Raw genomic sequence first — 16,662 nt, forward strand, 5'->3', positions numbered from 1 at the left:
AGCCCCCTCCACCCTATCCCGGCCTGCTCAAAAGGGCCCTGCCTACGGGAGCAGGGCGCTCCCTCTCCAAGGCTCTATCGCTCTCGCTCTCTAGCTCCCTGCCCCTCTCTCTTCTGGGTTTGCCCCTGCACCTCGCGCTATTTCTGTCGCCTTTCCTCTGTCTCTCCCTCTCTGTCTGTCTTTCTCGCTCTCTCTGTCCCTCTCTCTATCTCTGCCTCTCTGTCTCTTTCCCTCTCCACCTCCCCTGTCTCTCTCGATCGCTGTCTCTCTCCCTCCCTCGGTTTCAATCTCTCCATCTATCTCTTCCTTGCTCTCCTTCAAGCCGTTTCTGTGTGCACGTGTGTGTGTGTGTGTGTGTGTGTGTGTGTGTGTGTGTCTGTGTGTGAGCGCGCGCGCGTGTGTGGGTTCCCGCGCGCGAGCGCCCGGGTGTGTCTGTGTGTGGGGCTGTGGATTTGCTGCTGGTGGTGGTGGGGTGTTTCTGGGTTTCTCTCAGCCCCTCTCGCCGGGGATCAGGCTGCCGGCTCTAGTGCCAGCCCGGGGCAAAGCAGGGCCATCCCCCAACACCCCAGCCCCCACGCCCTCTTGCCCACCGGCCGGGTCTTGGTCGGGACAAGCGACCGTGGTGGGGGCGTTGTGAGAAAAAGGCCAGGCGCGGCTGGGCCGGCTGTTCGCCCTTGGCCAGCCCTGACGCCTCTGGGGGGGTGGGCCAAGAGGGGGCCTCGCAGGAGCTCCCCCAGCGGCCAGGGATCCAAAAGAATACCTCCACGACAGGGCGGAGGACCCGCCGGGGTCCCAGGATCGTGGGCCCTGGGCCCTGACGCCTCGGAGCACTCCCTGTTCCGAGCGGGCCCGACGTGGTGGAAGCTCGGGAGCTCGGCAGCCGGGGGAAGGCCGCGGGCGAGCGGCTCGGGGGTCCCGATCCGAGCCCGGCGACCCCGGGCTGGCGGTGCGGGCTGGAAGCCGGCGGGCATGGCTGGGCCGGGCTCTTGGGGCAGCCAGGCGCCTCTGCCGGCGTCTACGGCCATACCACCCTGAACGCGCCCGATCTCGTCTGATCTCGGAAGCTAAGCAGGGTCGGGCCTGGTTAGTACTTGGATGGGAGACCGCCTGGGAATACCGGGTGCTGTAGGCTTTTTGGCTTGCTTTCTTCTCTTTCTTTCTTTTCTACCTTCCTTTCTTCCCTTCTCTCACTCACTCTTCTTTCCTTCTTTCTTTCCTTCTTTCTCTCTTTCTTTCCTTTCTTTCTTTATTTCCTTCTTTCTTTCTATCTCTCCCTCTTTCTATCTCGCTCTTTCTCTCTCTTTTGCTTTCCTTCTTACTTTCATTCTTTTCTGTTTCTTCCCTTGCTATCTTTCCTTTCTTTCTTTGTCTCTCTCTCTTTCTCTTTCTTTCTTCCTTCCTTCCTTTCTTCCTTCCTCTCTATCTATCACTCTTTCTTTCTTTCCTTCCTTCTTTCTTTCTCTCTTTGTTTTCTTTCTTTCTTTCCTTCTTTCTCTCTCTCTCTCTTTCTTGCTCTTTCTCTCTTTCTTTCCTTCTTTTCTTTTTCTTCCCTTGCTATCTTTGTTTTCTTTCTTTCTCTTTTCTTTTCTTTCCTTCTTTCTTTCTTTCTCCTATCTCTCTGTCTCTTTCTTTCTCTTTCTTTATTGCATTCTTTCCTTTTCTCTTGCTTTTCTTTCTCACTTTCTTCCTTTCTCTTTCTTTCTTTCTTTCTTTCTTTCTTTGTTTCATTCTTTCTTCGGTCTTTGCCTCTTTCTTCCTTTCTTTCTTTCCTTCTTACTTTCATTCTTTTCTTTTTCTTCCCTTACTATCTTTCCCTTCTTTCTTTCTCTCTCTTTCTTTCTCTCTCTTTCTTTCTCTCTCTCTCTCTCTTTCTCTCTCACTCTTTCTTTCTTTCTTTCTTTCCTACTTGGTTTCTTTCTTTCTTTCCTTTTTCTTCCAGACGGAGTCTCACTCTGTCACCCAACCTGGAGTGCAGTGGCAAGATCTGGGCCCACTGCAAGCTCCGCCTCCCGGGTTCACGCCATTCTCCTGCCTCAGCCTCCTGAGTAGCTGGGATTACAGGCATGCACCACCACACCTGGCTAATTTTGTATTTTTAGTAGAGACGGGGCTTCTCCATGTTGGTTAGCTTGGTCTTGGTCTGGAACTCCCAACTTCAGGCGATCCACCCACTTTCCCAAAGTGCTAGGATACCCAAAGTGCTAGGATTACAGGCGTGAGTCACCAGCGCCCGGTCAGACTAGGGGTATAGTTTTAGGCTTCTGCTTGGCTTTCCTTTTCTGTGATGAATTTCACCTCACAGTCTTAGGATATGGTGAGGAGTTTTAGGCATCGATCTTCATATGGGATATTATTCTACAGTTTTCTCTTGTAAAATCTTTGTCTTGCTTTGGTATCAGGGCAATTGTAGCCTCATAGAATGAGTTAGGGAATACTCCCTCCTCTTCAAGGTTTTGGCAGGATTAACAAGGATTACTATTCGTTCTCTAAATATTTGATAGAGAAGTCAAGTCCAAGGCTTTTTTTTTTTTTTTTTTTGGCAGGAGATATTGGGTTACTGATTCAGTCTCCTTACTAGTTACTAGTCTATTCAGATTTTCACTTTCTTTGTGATTTAGTCTTGGTAGGGTTCATGTTCCTAGGAATTTATCCATTTCATCCAAGTTATCCAATATGTTGGTGTACAATTGTTCTTAGCACTCTCTTACAATCCTATTCATTTATTTCTTTGAGACAGGATCTCATCTGTCACCTAGGCTAGAGTGCAGTGGTGTGATCTAGGCTCATTACAACCTCCACCTCCCAGGTTCAAGCGATCCTCCTACCTCAGCCTCCTCAGTAGCTGGGACAACAGGCTTTCGCCACCAAGATGGGCTGAATTTTCTTCTTTCTTTCTTTCTTTCTTTAATTTATTTATTTTTTTCTTTCCTTTTTATCTTTTTTTTTTTTTTTGGTAAAGACCGGGTTTGACCATATCTCCCAGGCTGGTCTTGAACTCCTGAGCTAAAGTGATTCACCTGCCTGAACCTCCCGAGTAGCTGGGATTACAGGGGCCTACCACCACACCCGGCTAATGTTTTTTGTATTTTTAGTAGAGATGGTTTCACCATGTTGGCCAGGTTAGTCTTGAACTCCTAACCTCAAGTGATCTGCATGCCTCGGCCTCCCAAAGTGCTGGGATTATAGGTGTGAGCCACTTCACCCTGCCAATCGTTTTCATTTTGACTGGATCCAATAGTAATGTCCCCACTTCCATTTCTCATTTTCGTAATTTGAGTATTCTCTCTTTTTTTCTTAGTCACTCCATAAAGTTTGTCAATTTTATCTTTTAAAAAACCAACTTTCAGTTTTGTTGATTTTCTCCATTTTTGTATTTTCTGTTTTATTTATTTCTGAATTAATCTTTCTTTCTTTCCTTCCTAGGGTTTAATTTGTTCTTTTCTAGTGCCTAAATTGTAAATTTAGATTGCTAATTTGAGGTCCTTTGGGTGTTTTTTGTTTTGTTTTCTTTTGAGAGGGAGTCTCGCTCTTGTTGCCCGGGCTGGAGTGCAATGGTGCGATCTCGGCTCACTGCAACCTCTGCCTCCCAGGTTTAAGCAATTCTCTTGCTTCAGCCTCCCAAGTCGCTGGGATTACAGGCGCCTGCCACCACAACCGGCTAATTTTGTATTTTCAGCAGAGACAGGGTTTCTCCCTGTTGTTCAGGCTAGTCTCGAACTCCTGACCTCAGGTGATTGGCTCACCTCAGCCTCCCAAAGTGCTGGGATTACAGGCATTAACCGCGACGCCTGGCTTTCTTTAGGTTTTTTTCATGTAAGCATTTCACACTATAAATTTCCCTGTTAGCACTGCTTTCACTGCATCCCAAAGTTTGGCTATGCTGTGTTTTCATTTTCATTCATTTCTGAGTACAGCTGAGCCTTGAACAACATGGGTTTGAACTGCAAGGGTGCACTTATACAGGAATTGTTTTCAATAAGTACAGTAGGTCCTCTGATTTCATTAATTCTGCATCTGTAACCAAAGGCAGATTGAAAATACAGTCTTCACAGAGCGCAAACCCTGAGGATACAGCGGCCTAACTTTTTTAATGCCCAGGTTTTACAGGGCCAACTGCAAGACTTGACTCTGTGTGGATTTTGGCCTACTTATGGGGTCCTGGAACCAATCCCCTGTGGATACTGACACCCAACTGTATTTTCTGATTTCTCTTGTGGTTTCTTCTTTAACCCACTGGTTGTTTAAGCAAATATCTGAATCTCTTCAAATACCTGAGACTGGATAATTTATTAAAAAGAGACATTTATTTCTCTCAGTTCTCAAGGCTGGGGTGTCCAAGGTCAAGTCATCAGCCCATTCAGTGTCTAAGGAGGGCCCAGTCTCTCCTTCCAAGATGACACAACGTTGCTTCATCTTTCAGAGGGGAAGAACATTGTGTCCCCACACGGAGGAGACGGAGGGAATGAACCCACTCAAGTCCTTTTCTAAGGGCTCTAATTTCATCCATAAGGACTTCTACCCTCAGGAGATAATCGCCTCCTAAAGAATCCACCTTTTTACCCTTTTTTTTTTTTTTTTTTTTTTTTTTTTTTGAGACAGGGTCTCATTCTATTGCCCCTACGGCAGTGCAGTAGCCTGTAGCCTGATCATGGCTCACTGCAGCCTTGACCTCCCAGGCTCAACCAGTCCTCCTGCTTCAGCCTCCTGAGTAGCTGGGACTACAGGCCTGCACCACCACGCCCACCGAATTTGGTGTTTTTTCTAGAGACACGTTTTGCCATTTTGCCCTGGCTGGTCTTGAACTCCTGGGCTCGAACAATCTGACTGCCTTTCCCTTCCAAAGTGCTGGGATGACAGCGTTAGCCACCACCCCAGGCCAGTGCCCACCTCTTAATACTATCATATTGGCAAATAAATTTCAGCATATAAATTTTGGGGGACATTCAGACCATAGCAGTGTGTTCTTTACTTTCCAAAAAGAAAACAGGTCAGTTTATCAGTTTTCCTTGTATTATTGATTTTTAACTCGATTTTGTTGTGGTCAGAGAAGACATTTGATAATACGCTGTTCGCCCTTCGCCAGCCTCGACGACTCTGGGTGAGGGGGCAAGAGGGGCCCTCGCAGGATTCCTGAGCGGCCAGGGATCCCAAAGAATACCTGCGCGACTGGGCGGAGGACCCGACGGGGTCCCAGGATCGTGGGCTGTGGGCCCTGACGCCTCGGAGCACTCCCTGTTCCGAGCGGGCCCGACGTGGTGGAAGCTCGGGAGCTCGGCAGCCGGGAGAGGCAGCAGGCGAAGAGGCTCCGGGATCCCGATCCGAGCACGACGACCCCGGGCTGGCGGTGCGGGCTGGAAGCCGGCGGGCATGGCTGGGCCGGGCTCTTGGGGCAGCCAGGCGCCTCTGCCGGCGTCTACGGCCATACCACCCTGAACGCGCCCGATCTCGTCTGATCTCGGAAGCTAAGCAGGGTCGGGCCTGGTTAGTACTTGGATGGGAGACCGCCTGGGAATACCGGGTGCTGTAGGCTTTTTGGCTTGCTTTCTTCTCTTTCTTTCTTTTCTACCTTCCTTTCTTCCCTTCTCTCACTCACTCTTCTTTCTTTCTTTCTTTCCTTCTTTCTCTCTTTCTTTCCTTTCTTTCTTTCTTTCCTTCTTTCTTTCTATCTCTCCCTCTTTCTATCTCGCTCTTTCTCTCTCTTTTGCTTTCCTTCTTACTTTCATTCTTTTCTGTTTCTTCCCTTGCTATCTTTCCTTTCTTTCTTTGTCTCTCTCTCTTTCTTTCTTTCGTTCTGCTGTCTTTCCTTCTTTCTTTCTTTCTACCTCTCTATCTTTCTTTCTATCCTTCCTCCTTTCTTTCCTTCTTTCTTTCTCTCTCCCTCTCTCTTGCTTGCTCTTTCTTTCTTTCCTTCTTTCTTTCATTCTTTTCTTTTTCTTCCCTTGCTATCTTCCTTTTCTTTCTTCTCGTTCTTTCTTCTTTCTTGCTTTCCTTCTTTCTTTCTTTCTCCTATCTCTCTGTCTCTTTCTTTCTCTCTCTTTCTCTTTCTTTATTTCGTTCTTTCCTTCTTTCTTGCTTTTCTTTCTCACTTTCTTTTCTTCCTTTCTTTCTTTCTTTCTTTCTTCTATTTGCTCCTTTCTTTCTTTCCTTTCTTTCTTTCTTTCTTTCTTTCTTTCTTTCTTTCTTTCTTTCTTTCTTTCCTTCCTTCCTTCCTTCCTTCCTTCCTTCCTTCCTTCTTTCTTTCCTTCCTTCTTTGTTTCTTTCCTTCTTTCTTTCTGTCTTTCCTTTTTCTTCCAGAAGGAGTCTCGCTGTCACCCAGCCTGGAGTGCAGTGGCAAGATCTCGGCTCACTGCAAGCTCCGCCTCCCGGGTTCACGCCATTCTCCTGCCTCAGCCTACCAAACAGCTGGGACTACAGGCGCCCGCCACCACGCCCGGCTCATGTTTCGTAGTTTTAGTGGAGACGGGGTTTCACCGTGTTAGCCAGGCTGGTCTGGATCTCCTGACGTCGTGATCCACCCGCCTCGGCCTCCCAAAGTGCTGGGATCACAGGCGTGATCCACCGCGCCCGGCCTGCTGTAGGCTTTTGTGGCTTCCCCTCTCCCTCCCTTGCCCCTACTATCGCCATGCTTCCCAACCTCCCCGGACTCTGCTCCCCCCTTGTCGCCCGCCTACACCCCCGCCGCAGCCGGGGACCTCCTCCTGGGGGTCCGCCACCAAAGCAGCACCGGGCAGCGGCATCCCACCGCTTCCGCCTCGCCGCCGCCCGGCCAGGAGCCCGGCTCCAGCCCTGGAGGGCAGGAGGCCGGACCCCAAAGGCGCAGGCGCGGGTTCCCTGCCGTTCCCGGCGCCTTCCCGCTCCCGGAACGCACAGGCGATTCAATCCATTCACCGGGCGGGCGCCGCCGCAACCTTCCAAACCGGGGGAAGGGGCGGGCAGGGCCAGCGGGTGCCACAGACGCCAGCCGAGACCTCCGCTCCAGAACGCAGGGGCTGCTTTATCCGGGGGAAGGACATTGCTTCGCCAGCAACCAGGAAAACAGTCCCTGTGCACCCGGATTCCCATTGCCACCAACTTCGTGTAAACTCCAGTCCCGAGGACACGCCAGAGACCCAGGCCTCGGGCCCCGTGGGCACGCCCGGTGCCACGGCTCCCGCCAAAAGGGCGGGCGCACTCTGCAAATCAAGGGGCCCACCGCACCGCACCAAGAGCACAGGGAGGTGCCAACACAGGAAGGAGCCTACGAAACCCACCCCCAAAGCAAGCAATTAATCCAAGACAAAACCCGTCTCAGCGCTCCGTTGCTCCTCTCGCATGGACGGCCTGGCCACCCTGTTCTGGCCCAGCCCAAGCCCCCTCCACCCTATCCCGGCCTGCTCAAAAGGGCCCTGCCTACGGGAGCAGGGCGCTCCCTCTCCAAGGCTCTATCGCTCTCGCTCTCTAGCTCCCTGCCCCTCTCTCTTCTGGGTTTGCCCCTGCACCTCGCGCTATTTCTGTCGCCTTTCCTCTGTCTCTCCCTCTCTGTCTGTCTTTCTCGCTCTCTCTGTCCCTCTCTCTATCTCTGCCTCTCTGTCTCTTTCCCTCTCCACCTCCCCTGTCTCTCTCGATCGCTGTCTCTCTCCCTCCCTCGGTTTCAATCTCTCCATCTATCTCTTCCTTGCTCTCCTTCAAGCCGTTTCTGTGTGCACGTGTGTGTGTGTGTGTGTGTGTGTGTGTGTGTGTGTGTCTGTGTGTGAGCGCGCGCGCGTGTGTGGGTTCCCGCGCGCGAGCGCCCGGGTGTGTCTGTGTGTGGGGCTGTGGATTTGCTGCTGGTGGTGGTGGGGTGTTTCTGGGTTTCTCTCAGCCCCTCTCGCCGGGGATCAGGCTGCCGGCTCTAGTGCCAGCCCGGGGCAAAGCAGGGCCATCCCCCAACACCCCAGCCCCCACGCCCTCTTGCCCACCGGCCGGGTCTTGGTCGGGACAAGCGACCGTGGTGGGGGCGTTGTGAGAAAAAGGCCAGGCGCGGCTGGGCCGGCTGTTCGCCCTTGGCCAGCCCTGACGCCTCTGGGGGGGTGGGCCAAGAGGGGGCCTCGCAGGAGCTCCCCCAGCGGCCAGGGATCCAAAAGAATACCTCCACGACAGGGCGGAGGACCCGCCGGGGTCCCAGGATCGTGGGCCCTGGGCCCTGACGCCTCGGAGCACTCCCTGTTCCGAGCGGGCCCGACGTGGTGGAAGCTCGGGAGCTCGGCAGCCGGGGGAAGGCCGCGGGCGAGCGGCTCGGGGGTCCCGATCCGAGCCCGGCGACCCCGGGCTGGCGGTGCGGGCTGGAAGCCGGCGGGCATGGCTGGGCCGGGCTCTTGGGGCAGCCAGGCGCCTCTGCCGGCGTCTACGGCCATACCACCCTGAACGCGCCCGATCTCGTCTGATCTCGGAAGCTAAGCAGGGTCGGGCCTGGTTAGTACTTGGATGGGAGACCGCCTGGGAATACCGGGTGCTGTAGGCTTTTTGGCTTGCTTTCTTCTCTTTCTTTCTTTTCTACCTTCCTTTCTTCCCTTCTCTCACTCACTCTTCTTTCCTTCTTTCTTTCCTTCTTTCTCTCTTTCTTTCCTTTCTTTCTTTCTTTCCTTCTTTCTTTCTATCTCTCCCTCTTTCTATCTCGCTCTTTCTCTCTCTTTTGCTTTCCTTCTTACTTTCATTCTTTTCTGTTTCTTCCCTTGCTATCTTTCCTTTCTTTCTTTGTCTCTCTCTCTTTCTCTTTCTTTCTTCCTTCCTTCCTTTCTTCCTTCCTCTCTATCTATCACTCTTTCTTTCTTTCCTTCCTTCTTTCTTTCTCTCTTTGTTTTCTTTCTTTCTTTCCTTCTTTCTCTCTCTCTCTCTTTCTCGCTCTTTCTCTCTTTCTTTCCTTCTTTTCTTTTTCTTCCCTTGCTATCTTTGTTTTCTTTCTTTCTCTTTTCTTTTCTTTCCTTCTTTCTTTCTTTCTCCTATCTCTCTGTCTCTTTCTTTCTCTTTCTTTATTGCATTCTTTCCTTTTCTCTTGCTTTTCTTTCTCACTTTCTTCCTTTCTCTTTCTTTCTTTCTTTCTTTCTTTGTTTCATTCTTTCTTCGGTCTTTGCCTCTTTCTTCCTTTCTTTCTTTCCTTCTTACTTTCATTCTTTTCTTTTTCTTCCCTTACTATCTTTCCCTTCTTTCTTTCTCTCTCTTTCTTTCTCTCTCTTTCTTTCTCTCTCTCTCTCTCTTTCTCTCTCACTCTTTCTTTCTTTCTTTCTTTCCTACTTGGTTTCTTTCTTTCTTTCCTTTTTCTTCCAGACGGAGTCTCACTCTGTCACCCAACCTGGAGTGCAGTGGCAAGATCTGGGCCCACTGCAAGCTCCGCCTCCCGGGTTCACGCCATTCTCCTGCCTCAGCCTCCTGAGTAGCTGGGATTACAGGCATGCACCACCACACCTGGCTAATTTTGTATTTTTAGTAGAGACGGGGCTTCTCCATGTTGGTTAGCTTGGTCTTGGTCTGGAACTCCCAACTTCAGGCGATCCACCCACTTTCCCAAAGTGCTAGGATACCCAAAGTGCTAGGATTACAGGCGTGAGTCACCAGCGCCCGGTCAGACTAGGGGTATAGTTTTAGGCTTCTGCTTGGCTTTCCTTTTCTGTGATGAATTTCACCTCACAGTCTTAGGATATGGTGAGGAGTTTTAGGCATCGATCTTCATATGGGATATTATTCTACAGTTTTCTCTTGTAAAATCTTTGTCTTGCTTTGGTATCAGGGCAATTGTAGCCTCATAGAATGAGTTAGGGAATACTCCCTCCTCTTCAAGGTTTTGGCAGGATTAACAAGGATTACTATTCGTTCTCTAAATATTTGATAGAGAAGTCAAGTCCAAGGCTTTTTTTTTTTTTTTTTTTTTTTTTTTTTTTTTTTTTTTTGGCAGGAGATATTGGGTTACTGATTCAGTCTCCTTACTAGTTACTAGTCTATTCAGATTTTCACTTTCTTTGTGATTTAGTCTTGGTAGGGTTCATGTTCCTAGGAATTTATCCATTTCATCCAAGTTATCCAATATGTTGGTGTACAATTGTTCTTAGCACTCTCTTACAATCCTATTCATTTATTTCTTTGAGACAGGATCTCATCTGTCACCTAGGCTAGAGTGCAGTGGTGTGATCTAGGCTCATTACAACCTCCACCTCCCAGGTTCAAGCGATCCTCCTACCTCAGCCTCCTCAGTAGCTGGGACAACAGGCTTTCGCCACCAAGATGGGCTGAATTTTCTTCTTTCTTTCTTTCTTTCTTTAATTTATTTAATTTTTTCTTTCCTTTTTATCTTTTTTTTTTTTTTTGGTAAAGACCGGGTTTGACCATATCTCCCAGGCTGGTCTTGAACTCCTGAGCTAAAGTGATTCACCTGCCTGAACCTCCCGAGTAGCTGGGATTACAGGGGCCTACCACCACACCCGGCTAATGTTTTTTGTATTTTTAGTAGAGATGGTTTCACCATGTTGGCCAGGTTAGTCTTGAACTCCTAACCTCAAGTGATCTGCATGCCTCGGCCTCCCAAAGTGCTGGGATTATAGGTGTGAGCCACTTCACCCTGCCAATCGTTTTCATTTTGACTGGATCCAATAGTAATGTCCCCACTTCCATTTCTCATTTTCGTAATTTGAGTATTCTCTCTTTTTTTCTTAGTCACTCCATAAAGTTTGTCAATTTTATCTTTTAAAAAACCAACTTTCAGTTTTGTTGATTTTCTCCATTTTTGTATTTTCTGTTTTATTTATTTCTGAATTAATCTTTCTTTCTTTCCTTCCTAGGGTTTAATTTGTTCTTTTCTAGTGCCTAAATTGTAAATTTAGATTGCTAATTTGAGGTCCTTTGGGTGTTTTTTGTTTTGTTTTCTTTTGAGAGGGAGTCTCGCTCTTGTTGCCCGGGCTGGAGTGCAATGGTGCGATCTCGGCTCACTGCAACCTCTGCCTCCCAGGTTTAAGCAATTCTCTTGCTTCAGCCTCCCAAGTCGCTGGGATTACAGGCGCCTGCCACCACAACCGGCTAATTTTGTATTTTCAGCAGAGACAGGGTTTCTCCCTGTTGTTCAGGCTAGTCTCGAACTCCTGACCTCAGGTGATTGGCTCACCTCAGCCTCCCAAAGTGCTGGGATTACAGGCATTAACCGCGACGCCTGGCTTTCTTTAGGTTTTTTTCATGTAAGCATTTCACACTATAAATTTCCCTGTTAGCACTGCTTTCACTGCATCCCAAAGTTTGGCTATGCTGTGTTTTCATTTTCATTCATTTCTGAGTACAGCTGAGCCTTGAACAACATGGGTTTGAACTGCAAGGGTGCACTTATACAGGAATTGTTTTCAATAAGTACAGTAGGTCCTCTGATTTCATTAATTCTGCATCTGTAACCAAAGGCAGATTGAAAATACAGTCTTCACAGAGCGCAAACCCTGAGGATACAGCGGCCTAACTTTTTTAATGCCCAGGTTTTACAGGGCCAACTGCAAGACTTGACTCTGTGTGGATTTTGGCCTACTTATGGGGTCCTGGAACCAATCCCCTGTGGATACTGACACCCAACTGTATTTTCTGATTTCTCTTGTGGTTTCTTCTTTAACCCACTGGTTGTTTAAGCAAATATCTGAATCTCTTCAAATACCTGAGACTGGATAATTTATTAAAAAGAGACATTTATTTCTCTCAGTTCTCAAGGCTGGGGTGTCCAAGGTCAAGTCATCAGCCCATTCAGTGTCTAAGGAGGGCCCAGTCTCTCCTTCCAAGATGACACAACGTTGCTTCATCTTTCAGAGGGGAAGAACATTGTGTCCCCACACGGAGGAGACGGAGGGAATGAACCCACTCAAGTCCTTTTCTAAGGGCTCTAATTTCATCCATAAGGACTTCTACCCTCAGGAGATAATCGCCTCCTAAAGAATCCACCTTTTTACCCTTTTTTTTTTTTTTTTTTTTTTTTTTTGAGACAGGGTCTCATTCTATTGCCCCTACGGCAGTGCAGTAGCCTGTAGCCTGATCATGGCTCACTGCAGCCTTGACCTCCCAGGCTCAACCAGTCCTCCTGCTTCAGCCTCCTGAGTAGCTGGGACTACAGGCCTGCACCACCACGCCCACCGAATTTGGTGTTTTTTCTAGAGACACGTTTTGCCATTTTGCCCTGGCTGGTCTTGAACTCCTGGGCTCGAACAATCTGACTGCCTTTCCCTTCCAAAGTGCTGGGATGACAGCGTTAGCCACCACCCCAGGCCAGTGCCCACCTCTTAATACTATCATATTGGCAAATAAATTTCAGCATATAAATTTTGGGGGACATTCAGACCATAGCAGTGTGTTCTTTACTTTCCAAAAAGAAAACAGGTCAGTTTATCAGTTTTCCTTGTATTATTGATTTTTAACTCGATTTTGTTGTGGTCAGAGAAGACATTTGATAATACGCTGTTCGCCCTTCGCCAGCCTCGACGACTCTGGGTGAGGGGGCAAGAGGGGCCCTCGCAGGATTCCTGAGCGGCCAGGGATCCCAAAGAACACCTGCGCGACAGGGCGGAGGACCCGCCGGGGTCCCAGGATCGTGGGCCCTGGGCCCTGACGCCTCGGAGCACTCCCTGTTCCGAGCGGGCCCGACGTGGTGGAAGCTCAGGAGCTCGGCAGCCGGGGGAAGGCCGCGGGCGAGCGGCTCGGGGGTCCCGATCCGAGCCCGGCGACCCCGGGCTGGCGGTGCGGGCTGGAAGCCGGCGGGCATGGCTGGGCCGGGCTCTTGGGGCAGCCAGGCGCCTCTGCTGGCGTCTACGGCCATACCACCCTGAACGCGCCCGATCTCGTCTGATCTCGTGAAGCTAAGCAGGGTCGGGCCTGGTTAGTACTTGGATGGGAGACCGCCTGGGAATACCGGGTGCTGTAGGCTTTTTGGCTTGCTTTCTTCTCTTTCTTTCTTTTCTACCTTCCTTTCTTCCCTTCTCTCACTCACTCTTCTTTCCTTCTTTCTTTCCTTCTTTCTCTCTTTCTTTCCTTTCTTTCTTTCCTTCTTTCTTTCTATCGCTCCCTCTTTCTATCTCGCTCTTTCTCTCTCTTTTGCTTTCCTTCTTACTTTCATTCTTTTCTGTTTCTTCCCTTGCTATCTTTCCTTTCTTTCTTTGTCTCTCTCTCTTTCTCTTTCTTCCTTCCTTCCTTCCTTTCTTCCTTCCTCTCTATCTCTCTATCACTCTTTCTTTCTTTCCTTCCTTCTTTCTTTCTCTCTTTGTTTTCTTTCTTTCTTTCCTTCTTTCTCTCTCTCTCTCTTTCTCGCTCTTTCTCTCTTTCTTTCCTTCTTTTCTTTTCCTTCCCTTGCTATCTTTGTTTTCTTTCTTTCTCTTTTCTTTTCTTTCCTTCTTTCTTTCTTTCTCCTATCTCTCTGTCTCTTTCTTTCTCTTTCTTTATTTCATTCTTTCCTTTTCTCTTGCTTTTCTTTCTTTCTCACTTTCTTCCTTTCTCTTTCTTTCTTTCTTTCTTTGTTTCATTCTTTCTTCGGTCTTTGCCTCTTTCTTCCTTTCTTTCTTTCCTTCTTACTTTCATTCTTTTCTTTTTCTTCCCTTACTATCTTTCCCTTCTTTCTTTCTCTCTCTGTCTTTCTCTCTCTTTCTTTCTCTCTCTCTCTCTCTTTCTCTCTCACTCTTTCTTTCTTTCTTTCTTTCTTTCTTTCTTTCTTTCTTTCTTTCTTTCTTTCTTTCTTTCTTTCTTTCTTTCCTACTTGGTTTCTTTCTTTCTTTCCTTTTTCTTCCAGACGGAGTCTCACTCTGTCACCCAACCTGGAGTGCAGTGGCAAGATCTGGGCCCACTGCAAGCTCCGCCTCCCGGGTTCACGCCATTCTCCTGCCTCAGCCTCCTGAGTAGCTGGGATTACAGGCATGCACCACCACACCTGGCTAATTTTGTATTTTTAGTAGAGACGGGGCTTCTCCATGTTGGTTAGCTTGGTCTTGGTCTGGAACTCCCAACTTCAGGCGATCCACCCACTTTCCCAAAGTGCTAGGATACCCAAAGTGCTAGGATTACAGGCGTGAGTCACCAGCGCCCGGTCAGACTAGGGGTATAGTTTTAGGCTTCTGCTTGGCTTTCCTTTTCTGTGATGAATTTCACCTCACAGTCTTAGGATATGGTGAGGAGTTTTAGGCATCGATCTTCATATGGGATATTATTCTACAGTTTTCTCTTGTAAAATCTTTGTCTTGCTTTGGTATCAGGGCAATTGTAGCCTCATAGAATGAGTTAGGGAATACTCCCTCCTCTTCAAGGTTTTGGCAGGATTAACAAGGATTACTATTCGTTCTCTAAATATTTGATAGAGAAGTCAAGTCCAAGGCTTTTTTTTTTTTTTTTTTTTGGCAGGAGATATTGGGTTACTGATTCAGTCTCCTTACTAGTTACTAGTCTATTCAGATTTTCACTTTCTTTGTGATTTAGTCTTGGTAGGGTTCATGTTCCTAGGAATTTATCCATTTCATCCAAGTTATCCAATATGTTGGTGTACAATTGTTCTTAGCACTCTCTTACAATCCTATTCATTTATTTCTTTGAGACAGGATCTCATCTGTCACCTAGGCTAGAGTGCAGTGGTGTGATCTAGGCTCATTACAACCTCCACCTCCCAGGTTCAAGCGATCCTCCTACCTCAGCCTCCTCAGTAGCTGGGACAACAGGCTTTTGCCATCAAGATGGGCTGAATTTTCTTCTTTCTTTCTTTCTTTCTTTCTTTCTTTAATTTATTTATTTTTTTCTTTCCTTTTTATCTTTTTTTTTTTTTTTTTTTTTTTGTAAAGACCGGGTTTGACCATATCTCCCAGGCTGGTCTTGAACTCCTGAGCTAAAGTGATTCACCTGCCTGAACCTCCCGAGTAGCTGGGATTACAGGGGCCTACCACCACACCCGGCTAATTTTTTTTGTATTTTTAGTAGAGATGGTTTCACCATGTTGGCCAGGTTAGTCTTGAACTCCTAACCTCAAGTGATCTGCATGCCTCGGCCTCCCAAAGTGCTGGGATTATAGGTGTGAGCCACTTCACCCTGCCAATCGTTTTCATTTTGACTGGATCCAATAGTAATGTCCCCACTTCCATTTCTGATTTTCGTAATTTGAGTATTCTCTCTTTTTTTCTTAGTCACTCCATAAAGTTTGTCAATTTTATCTTTCAAAAAACCAACTTTCAGTTTTGTTGATTTTCTCCATTTTTGTATTTTCTGTTTTATTTATTTCTGAATTAATCTTTCTTTCTTTCCTTCCTAGGGTTTAATTTGTTCTTTTCTAGTGCCTAAATTGTAAATTTAGATTGCTAATTTGAGGTCCTTTGGGTGTTTTTTGTTTTGTTTTCTTTTGAGAGGGAGTCTCGCTCTTGTTGCCCAGGCTGGAGTGCAATGGTGCGATCTCGGCTCACTGCAACCTCTGCCTCCCAGGTTTAAGCAATTCTCTTGCTTCAGCCTCCCAAGTCGCTGGGATTACAGGCGCCTGCCACCACAACCGGCTAATTTTGTATTTTCAGCAGAGACAGGGTTTCTCCCTGTTGTTCAGGCTAGTCTCGAACTCCTGACCTCAGGTGATTGGCTCACCTCAGCCTCCCAAAGTGCTGGGATTACAGGCATTAACCGCTACGCCTGGCTTTCTTTAGGTTTTTTTCATGTAAGCATTTCACACTATAAATTTCCCTGTTAGCACTGCTTTCACTGCATCCCAAAGTTTGGCTATGCTGTGTTTTCATTTTCATTCATTTCTGAGTACAGCTGAGCCTTGAACAACATGGGTTTGAACTGCAAGGGTGCACTTATACAGGAATTGTTTTCAATAAGTACAGTAGGTCCTCTGATTTCATTAATTCTGCATCTGTAACCAAAGGCAGATTGAAAATACAGTCTTCACAGAGCGCAAACCCTGAGGATACAGCGGCCTAACTTTTTTAATGCCCAGGTTTTACAGGGCCAACTGCAAGACTTGACTCTGTGTGGATTTTGGCCTACTTACGGGGTCCTGGAACCAATCCCCTGTGGATACTGACACCCAACTGTATTTTCTGATTTCTCTTGTGGTTTCTTCTTTAACCCATTGGTTGTTTAAGCAAATATCTGAATCTCTTCAAATACCTGAGACTGGATAATTTATTAAAAAGAGACATTTATTTCTCTCAGTTCTCAAGGCTGGGGTGTCCAAGGTCAAGTCATCAGCCCATTCAGTGTCTAAGGAGGGCCCAGTCTCTCCTTCCAAGATGACACAACGTTGCTTCATCTTTCAGAGGGGAAGAACATTGTGTCCCCACACGGAGGAGACGGAGGGAATGAACCCACTCAAGTCCTTTTCTAAGGGCTCTAATTTCATCCATAAGGACTTCTACCCTCATGAGATAATCGCCTCCTAAAGAATCCACCTTTTTACCCTTTTTTTTTTTTTTTTCTTTTTCTTTTTTTTGTTTGAGACAGGGTCTCATTCTATTGCCCCTACGGCAGTGCAGTAGCCTGTAGCCTGATCATGGCTCACTGCAGCCTTGACCTCCCAGGCTCAACCAGTCCTCCTGCTTCAGCCTCCTGAGTAGCTGGGACTACAGGCCTGCACCACCACGCCCACCGAATTTGGTGTTTTTTCTAGAGACAAGTTTTGCCATTTTGCCCTGGCTGGTCTTGAACTCCTGGGCTCGAACAATCTGACTGCCTTTC

General features: G+C 47.8%; 4 non-coding genes across 4 annotated transcripts; all 4 read left to right on the forward strand.

Moving 5' to 3' along the window:
• Positions 1-1,013: 1,013 nt before the first annotated feature.
• Positions 1,014-1,132, forward strand: LOC135969073 (5S ribosomal RNA). The gene has a single exon (XR_010584153.1). It is a non-coding gene; the product is annotated as a 5S ribosomal RNA (ribosomal RNA).
• Positions 1,133-5,411: 4,279 nt separating this feature from the next.
• On the forward strand, positions 5,412-5,530 carry LOC135969080 (5S ribosomal RNA). Its single transcript, XR_010584164.1, has one exon. It is a non-coding gene; the product is annotated as a 5S ribosomal RNA (ribosomal RNA).
• Positions 5,531-8,360: 2,830 nt separating this feature from the next.
• Positions 8,361-8,479, forward strand: LOC135969090 (5S ribosomal RNA). Its single transcript, XR_010584176.1, has one exon. It is a non-coding gene; the product is annotated as a 5S ribosomal RNA (ribosomal RNA).
• A 4,293-nt stretch (positions 8,480-12,772) lies between these two features.
• Positions 12,773-12,892, forward strand: LOC135968908 (5S ribosomal RNA). The gene has a single exon (XR_010583935.1). It is a non-coding gene; the product is annotated as a 5S ribosomal RNA (ribosomal RNA).
• Positions 12,893-16,662: the final 3,770 nt, after the last annotated feature.

The sequence above is a fragment of the Macaca fascicularis genome, chromosome 1 (assembly GCF_037993035.2).
Source record: "Macaca fascicularis isolate 582-1 chromosome 1, T2T-MFA8v1.1".
Taxonomy (NCBI): Eukaryota; Metazoa; Chordata; class Mammalia; order Primates; family Cercopithecidae; genus Macaca; species Macaca fascicularis.